General features: G+C 44.8%; 1 long non-coding RNA gene across 1 annotated transcript; it reads left to right on the top strand.

Annotated features, from left to right (window-relative positions):
• The first annotated feature begins 2,172 nt into the window (after nt 1-2,172).
• On the top strand, nt 2,173-7,992 carry LOC117053770. Its single transcript, XR_004427444.1, has 4 exons — nt 2,173-2,254; nt 3,451-3,585; nt 5,109-5,214; nt 7,770-7,992. It is a non-coding gene; the product is annotated as an uncharacterized LOC117053770 (long non-coding RNA).
• Nucleotides 7,993-9,450: the final 1,458 nt, after the last annotated feature.

Raw genomic sequence — 9,450 nt, 5'->3', positions numbered from 1 at the left:
TAATTGATGGGTCTTTGGAAGGAGGCTAAGGTAAATATGACATTAAAAGCAGGGAAAAGGCCAATGATAAATAATCATACCATTGGTTGAAAATTCTGGCATCAAGAACAGTATAACTCTGTGGATATAACATGGCTGATGCAACTCCATATTTACAGGCTTATGGCACAGGGAGAACAATGTAGTGGAAAAGTTTCAGACAGAACCCTAGCTATTTGAGTTCCCAAATATTTGGTCTCTGTCCTGAAATTTTCATGTGATTTCACCTTGCTGAACAATGTGGTGTGATGCAATATCTGTGTTTATTTATATGACTGGGAGAGTCAGAGAACTATTTCCAATTTACCTGTTTGTTTTTAAATTTAAGCACGTAGTCCATGTATGTTTGCTGAACTTTTCCTTCATTTCAGTCTCCTTCCTCCATTCATCATTTTGTTATTGACAAGGAGAAATATTTGTTCTCTGAGGAAAATCAAATCAGTATCTCGTGTCCTTAGTTTGGAACAATCCTAATTGGAGGATATCAGTATTCAGAAAGGTATATTAACATCTTCGAAATTCTCCAGAAGCATAGAAGAAGAGAGTGTTTTCCCAACGATTTCTCTTCTGAATTTTCTTTACAAAGCCATTGAGGAAGACACCATGCTTTTAAGAAGAACCTCCATATCTGTGGCATTTTATCTCTGTCTGCTGCTTATGACTCCTCTGGCAACGCTAACTTTCAGAGAAGGTATGTTTCTGAGCCTGGGCATCAGTTTCCCTCATTTCTTCTCTCTTTTTCAGTGATTCCACCAACAGCAGGATTCCATTTATTTATTTATTTATTGCATTTACACCCACCTTTTTCTCCAAGGAGCTCAACATGGCATACATGGTTCTCCTCATTTAATCCAAACAACAGCCCTGTAAGGTAGGTAAGGCTGAGAGGCAGTGACTGGCCCAAGGTCACCCAGTCAGCTTCATGCTGAGTGGGGATTTGAACTCTGGTCTGCCAGGTCCTACTCTGATACTCTAACCACTGTAACACATTGGCTCTCTTTCAGAGGCTCATCAGCCCACAGGTATGTTCCAATTCACAGCATTCTCAGCACCTCTCCAAATCTGAACCACAGCAGAGTGTTTCTCTGCTCTCCCGTGACTAGCTGAAGTGTATTTTACTTCCAAAAGCAGTTGTGGCTGTGGGGAGGAAGGGAGCCTTCCAGGGCATCACAGGAAACCTCAGCCATTAGCTCTTGATGGGGGCAAAGAACCAACCAGTCATTCCCGCCTAAATGACCACTGGGAAGGTGTCCCAAGGGGAAAGGATAGATGGAATCTTCCCCTCTGAAGTGTTAAGCAGAGCTCTAACACCAGAGTGGTAGATTCCTTACTTTCTCTGCCACTGGCTCTTCCAAAGCGCTGGCCTTACTGGCACTGGCTCTACAGCTTCAGAAGGGCTGGGAAGGGGGCATTCTGGGAAGCAATGTGGACCCGAAACATCCTAAGCAGGGCCGTCTTAAGCATATCCGGCACTGTGGTGCAAAGATCCCTCCAGCGCCCCCCCCCCTTTCCCAGAGTTGTCAACTTTTCCCCAAGCCTCTGTGGTGATTGCTCTCCTCCCGCGGAGGCTTGGGAAGGAAGCTGCATGCCCGCCAGCCATATAGTTGGCGGGGCACAGCTTCCATCCTAAGCCTCTGCAGGGTTCACTCTCCTCCCACGGAGGCTTGGGAGGCAAGCTACATGCCCGCCAGCCATATGGTTGATGGGGCACAGCTGGCGGGTGTGCAGGGAAAGGGGAGGCCGCCGGCAAAGCCGCACAGCTCCCCCACTCACTGGGGCGCCCCTGAGAGGTCAGCGCCCTGGCGCAATGCGCCACAATGTCCAATAGGAAAGACAGCTCTGACCCTAAGCCATCCTGGTTCCCTAACACACCATTAAAATGGGAAAATATTGAGTCATGTTCCTGAGCGTGACTAAATCTCCCCCTCTCCTTTGGAAAACATTTTTTTTTATGGTAATGCGATAAAAGGAGACAGGAGGGCATGTGTGTTCAAGCCTATTCTCACAGTAAGAGAATAATAACCTGTGCTACAGCCCTATGAGTCTCTCTTAGCCAGTCGATCAGATTTGTATTGTTTGTGGTCAGTGGACACTGCAATATTATCTGTTAACTCTGCTGCTACTTGCAGGATTCACTTGCCCAAAGAACTGGTTGAAGCGCGAAGGAAACTGTTATGGCTACTTCAAGGAACCTGTGACCTTTGCGCAGGCTAAGGTAAGAGATTGTTTATCATTGTATTAGCTGTGCATATGAGGAGTCAACATCCCTTTCCTCTCTGTAAAAGTAGAGAGGCTGGCTATACTGAGGCTGGTGGCCATTCATGGAGCTCATGGTTTGGCACCCTTCCTCTGTGACAGGAATCGCTTTGTGACACAGCGTGGCTGGCTCCACACAATGTGGGAAGGCTGGTGTTGGCCCCCAAATCCCACAAGATCTCACTTGCTCGTGTTGCATGGTCTTGCGGGAGTTCTGGGAGTGGGTGGAAAGGAGACTTCCTTAAAGATGGTTGCTGTGCCTCAGGTCGGTCCTTTCCTCAATTGAGTTTCAGATAAGAAGGCACAACAATCCTTGGGGAGAGTGCAGAACCTCAGAGGTTGGTATAGGAGTTGTGGGGCGTCAGGAGTGAACCTACTCTACACTGGACTATTGGTTTGTTTATTTATTTACTCAAAGCAAAAGGGGAGTATCGCCAAAGAGTAGATCCCCAATGCACAGCATTAATCCAGTAATATTAAAGCAGAAGAAATAGCAATGCATATACTAAAGAACAATTATCATTATTATTTATTACATTTGTTAGTTGCTTTATCTTGCCCAGGGTAACCCAAAGCGTCTTCCAACCAACCAACCAACCAACCAGATAAAAAAAACACAACCCCACATAGATACATTAGAACCAAGAGGAAAAAGAAATACATGAAAAATGTCCCAACCACTTCAAAAAGGCTACAGAGAGTTGAAGGCCAAAGGCCTGGTTATAGAGGAAAGTTTTTGCCAGGCACAAAATTATGACTTTTCATCCTTTGTAATATTTGTGTGTTTCTCTTTCATTCTTCTGCATTATTGTTTTAATGTAAAAAAAAAAAAAGATGAAAACTGGAACAATGACAAAACTGGTATTAAATTATGTGCACTTGGCACTAGTGTTTGCACAGGGCTGGAAGACTTATCCTGCAAAGGCTAAACTGCAATCGGGGGCAACTTAATTGATAAAAAGAAAGAAAGAAAAAAGAAGCTAAACATGACTCTGTTGACAGCCGAGCTCTAGCTGTTGCAGCAAGCAAACCTTTGTTCAATTTTGGTAGAGGATGTTTTGATAAAAAAAGAAAGTCAAAGCTAGCCGCTGGGGACTGTGTCTAGAAGCTGGTGCAACCAATAGAGTGAATGGCATTCTTTGTGTCCTTGTGTAGGAGAAATGCAAAAGGGAACATCACGGTGACCTAGCCTCCTTCCATAGCAAGCAAGAAGTCTGTGCAATTGCGAAATTTGTTGCTGGATTCAAGGACAACAAAGATGTTTGGATAGGTCTCCACGATCCTCAAAAGGTGGGTGCAGCAAGCTCCCTGGTGCTTAACATCTAGGGATGTTTCCAACATTCTTCTCTTCTGAATTTCTCTCTGGATTTTGGAAATCAGAAACAAGACCAAGTAATTAAAAAGTGGAACTGATCCATTGGAGATCTCCATGATGATAAATGTCAACTGTAGCCACACACAATCTGACCTAGAAAGCCTTCTTCAATAATTCCTTATCTGTAGGAACTTTCTCAGGGTTGGGGAGAAACACCTACTGTATTGGACTAGCTGTAATGTCGAAGTGAGAGTGTCAAACTGGGTGGAGGAAGGCCCGGGTTCTAATGTTGAGCCAGTCGCAATCTAACCCAGGGAAGGGGAATCTGTGGCCTTCCGGGTGTTGCTGGGCTTCAACAGCCATCAGCAATAAATCACACAGACTAAGTGAAGTTAACTCTTCATTTGAAGAAACAGGATCTGCTCAGGAGTGCCAGGCCTAATGAGCACTACAATTCTTATTCGGTACAACTTGTCGTTACGAGGCAGTTTGAAGAATGGAGGCTTCCCACAGCTGCCTAACCCTCCTCCTCTCCCATGTTTTCCCCAAGCCATCTGAGACTGGGGCTGGGTGTCTGCCTTTGCAGACATGGGAGACACCCATGCTTCTTCACCAGCCTAGCTCATCCCTGCCTCTTGGTCTCACTTCTCTCCAGCTTCTGTTTCTGCTGCAGCTTCTGGACTTCTCTCTGCCACAAACTCTCCCTGATCACTAAACCCTTCAGCTTCTGACACCTCCTCCTCCTCCTCCCTCTGACCACTCATCATTGTCCCAACACCAATCTCCCGTCTCTGAGCCTTCTTCCCTTGGGGGTTCCGCAGCTGGTTCCTCTTACTTCCTCTGCATCCAACCAGTCCATGGCACCCATCAACCCCAGCCAGCATGTCCAGTGCTCAGGATGATGAGCGTTGGAGTCCAACCTGCCAATCACCTGACTTCATAGTGATGTCAGGTGATGCTTCCCCTGGGAACCCCAATGAGCACGACTTCAAAGCAAACTGTGGGGCTTTCAAACAGCCCTTTGTAAACACAGCACACAGGGATGTTTACAAAGGGCTATCAAATTCCGTACCTGTGCTTCTCCATCAAACCTTCACAGAGATTGGATGGGAATGCAATGGCCTGCATCAAAATTATCCAGAATCTGAAGAAAAAGACCATGTTGCTTATTGGCTCCCAACCAAGGCATATCACATTATGGGCCTCCTACTTAGCTGTAAACTCATACCACAGATGTGAGGAATCTTTGACCCTCCAAATGCTGCTGAACTAAAACTCGTAAGCTTTTGAAAGCATGGCTGATAGCCAGGGATGGTGGAAATGTAGTCCAAAAACATCTTGGGGATGGGTACAGATTCCCAACCACAATTTTATTCCCAGGCAGACTGGTATAGGACTGCAACCTTGGTAAGTTTCTGAGCCATTCCATGAGCATTCTTCAAAGTATTCCACATGCTTGAGTCCCCTACTAACCACATTTCCTGCCTTCCACCTACAGGATAATGTATGGTATTGGACTGATTCCACCAGGGTTAACTTATATGCTTGGCTGAATGACGAAGACAGAGAGGATGAACACTGTGGGCTGTTGCTCCACGACACAGGTAAGTGTGCAGGGGCTTGGGCAGATGGGGACACAGGGGCTCAGGAAGGAGAAGAGCAAAATACGACTGCTTTTGTGTACCTTCCAGCTCTAACATTTTGAAAGCTGAGATTTATGGGTGTTTCCTCTAAACAGCTGCAAAGCACTGCTTGGGTAAGAGGTGGGAAGGATGCAGTTTGTAGCAAAAAAAAAGTGGCTGACACACGTAGACACTCCTCTTCTGTTGCAGCCTCTTCCCTCTGGCCACATTCACCCCAGCCAGGGTTCCAGGCATGTGCTTGCTAGGTTGTTAAAGCAAGAGCAAAGGGGGAAGAGGATTCCAGAGAAAATTCATTCAGCAAGTTAGGTAGCCGTTCACCACCTGCTGTTCAGCAATTGTACTGTGAAATTGCTTTGAGGTGCTTCCTAGGATTCATAAAGGACATAAAGGACACCACCGTCACCCCCACTTAGCAACTGTTCAGTATGTTCAGTAGAGGCTTGGACTCCCAAATCTGCCAGCTTTGTAGCTCAAACCAGTGGTAATCCTGATGGGCTTAAAGACTTTTGCCCGCCAGGAAAGTTGGCATATACATCAACCAGGTGGCTAGCACAGGTAGTTATAAACACATTTTTAATATGCTGCCAGTGTGTCCACCTTAAATACCCCGTGCTGCCACTTGCATATGTCTGTGCATTCACCTCCAGCCAAGGAGGCTAGAAATTTGGTAATTCTCAAAATGCAAAAGTTTAAATCAAAACCCAAAATTCTCAATTGCACAGAGGATTGCATTTTGCACATCACATCTGCAGCTTTGCTTTTAGCTTTTCTCCTAATGGTGCATTCATATGCTTGTAAAACTGTAAACAGATAATAACTCTTCTAGAAACTTAGAAGTAGTGCTGAAGAGCGGACATTGGGCTTATCCGCACTTACCTTTCCTCTGCGCTTCCCAGACCCAGGGCTGCATTTTAAGCTTTGTGTCTGAACTGCTGAATTGGAGCAAACAGCACACTGCAGAAAATCCAGTTGACATTTGTTGCACTTCAGCTTTAAAGGGCGGGTTTTTGTGGGGAATACTCCAGGGCAGGGGAAAGAGTGCTTGGATACAGAGTTGTGCCTGGAAAGCACAGCCCAAAAGGTAAGTGTGCATAAGCCCATTGTCTGTGGTTTCTTACTCTTGCTGCAGCCTGTAGTTTAGCCAGTTTTGGAGGTTTCTGTGGTGCTTCAGGTAATACTTATGACCTTTCCGGACAGCCATTCTAGACAGTATATTCATGGTTATTTCTGCTCGTGATGGCACAGGGCAGTCCGACGAAAACTTGCTTTCAGTACTCTTTGTGGTTAAGAGCAGTAGACTCGTAATCTGGGGAACCGGGTTCGCGTCTCTGCTCCTCCACATGCAGCTGCTGGGTGACCTTGGGCTAGTCACACTTCTCTGAAGTCTCTCAGCCCCACTCACCTCACAGAGTGTTTGTTGTGAGGGGAGGAAGGGAAAGGAGAATGTTAGCTGCTTTGAGACTCCTTCGGGTAGTGATAAAGCAGGATATCAAATCCAAACTCTTCTTCTTCTTCTTTGTGCCTGAAATGTTTTGGGGCAGATATCCTGCTTGGTTTCATATCAGCGCATGTCCTGCAGCTTCCTGCTGAAATCCGGTAGCTTTGTATACTTCAAATGTCCCAGGTTACTGTTGTCTTGCCTTTGTTGCCCTGTGGTGCAAGAGTGGCCCCTCCAAATGCCAATGATGCAACAACACTAGGGAAGCATTGCAGAACAACTAATAAAGCAAAATGATATGTTGCAGAACATCCCCTCACACAAAACCCCCATTCTGGAGGAGCCCTCAGTGAAGATGAAAAGAGGGGTTGAGTCAGCCACTCATGCTTAGCGTTTGAAATCTCAGGAGCCGAATCGGTGAACTTCATCTAGGTCAAACATTGTGTTTATGGTGAAAGATACAGAAATTCTAGCCATGGTTTTGATCTGTGACAGCTGTTTCATACAAATGCATTTTCCATATAGGAAAAAAGACCTACGTAGTAATGTTCTATTGCTTCAGATGGGCATTGAAGACAGTTTCCCCCTTGAGGAATCCTGCTCCCAGCTGAATTTGATACTGTTATCTCTCTTGATTTTATTTTATTCAACAGAAAACACCTATATGTTTCTGTTCGTCGTGTGTGTTGTTTCTTGTGCATTGTAGGTGAACTTGGATAATTCATAGAGGTGGAATATACAGTGTGTATTATTTCAAAAGAAAATAAATACTTGAGGCTGTGGTCACCCCACATGAATGTGTGAACAGGCCTTAAAAGGCTGTGGCATGAACAACACTTTTCTAATAAGACAGAGGACAGTTAATATTTTAATTATTAGTTTTAATAACCTATACTGCATTTTTAATATTGTTTTGCAGTACAGTATGTTGTCCAGGGAATGTTTGTGGATGGGTAGCTATAAACATGTAATGAATAAAATAAACAACCCTGGGAGGTTGCATCCAAAGGAGAGCACAAATCCTGCAACCCACAAATCACTCTGGTATCTCAGCTGCCTTATTTTTCTTTCCGCATAGATTACATTTCATGGGACAGCAGAAATTGTGAAACCAAGAGCCCCTACCTTTGTAGATCGACACCACAAATTATCGTTACTGACTGCTAACAAGGAGGAACCCTGGTTGGCTGTCTAGAAGAACCTGCACCCAGAGGGATGTCAACTCCTTCCATGACTGCTAAACTCACCTGCTACTCATCTATGGGCTGAAATCCCAAATAAACAGTAGAACTTGCAACTCTGTGTGGCTGGGTGTGTCATCTGTTACAAGATGGGGAAACGTATTCCTTGTTTTTTCTTACCCATTTCATTTATTTAAATAGTCACAATCCTTACTTTTACGAAGTGGTGGTGTACCCAGCAGAAATAATTTAGATAGCAAACAATCTTGGGGGTTGAACCCAAGACCTTCTGTGTGCTGTGGCCCTTCCTGTTGAAGATACTCACCTGTCCCACCTGTCTTCCGTCATGGAACCCTGTGATTCTCAGGTAGTCACATGTCCAGGCAGTTACTAAACCTAGACCTAGCTACTTCAAAGTGATTGTCTCCTGTGCCTCCACACCATAATAAAAGGCTAATAATAGCACAGTGCACACTGATGCATTTATTAATTTACTGCATTTATACCTCACCTTTTTCTTCAAGGGGGTCAAGGTGGCGTACATGGTTCTCCCTGCTCAATTATGCTCCACAACAACCCTGTGAGGTGGGCCAGGCTCAGATGCAGTGCCTGGCCTGAGGTAACCCAGTAAACTTCATGCCAGAGCTCCAGTCTCTCATGTGTTAGTCTGACACAAACCACTACACCATGTGGTACTGTGTTCTCTCAGTACCTTTGGGGGCAAAGAGCAGCAGGTGGAAGGAAATTAAACCTGCCAACAAAATGGCATGTTTCCATGGGGCCCTTATCTTTGTCCCACAGAGAGCGAGAAAAAGCTGTCTTTAGTACATTGTACAGTAAACAGAAAAGCCCATGAAGACAAAAACAGCACAGTGTGCTTGCCTATCAGGTAGAGAGGGACACATATGTCAATTTCAGTTTCTCTCAGTTTCTCATTTTTTCCAGTCTTTAGTTTAGTTCCTCATATCAGTTTCTGTGGTTTTTTAAAAGTACTAAGAAATTTAACAACATTTTCCTTCAGATTTAACCTACTGTGCATATTTTTGTGTGCATCTTGCCCATACAAATGCCTGGTTGCTTCAATAAAACCTTCCCAAGTGGAGGGAGTTTGGAAGAACCCTTCTGGATTTCTGTATAAATATACCATAACAGAGATATAATGCATGAAACTGCAGCATGGCTCATGGGATTGGTTTTTGGGTAGAATATATATGAGAGAAAACCAGCCATGTTATTCTGTGGTGGCAAAAACACATTTAGAATGAGCAAAATGGTGATTCTACCCAACAGGTGAGGCAAGGGTTGGTTATACAACTGAGCTTGGCTGTGGACCAGATTCTCCTTATTGGGTGCCATCCAGATGTTGAACTATAACCCCAGGAGCCCAAGTCAGTTTGGTTGGAGAAGGTTACTGTAGGCATACAGATTGAACTGCTTGTCTCCTACTGCCATTCAACTACAGGTAGGTAGCCGTGTTGGTCTGCCATAGTCAAAATAAAATAAAAAATAAAAAAATCCTTCCAGTAGCACCTTAGGTAAAGGTAAAGGGACCCCTGACCATCAGGTCCAGTTGTGTCC

The sequence above is a fragment of the Lacerta agilis genome, chromosome 10, assembly GCF_009819535.1.
Source record: "Lacerta agilis isolate rLacAgi1 chromosome 10, rLacAgi1.pri, whole genome shotgun sequence".
NCBI lineage: Eukaryota > Metazoa > Chordata > Lepidosauria > Squamata > Lacertidae > Lacerta > Lacerta agilis.
Note: the sequence above shows the minus strand (reverse complement) of the source record. Positions and strands in the feature narration are given on the sequence as shown.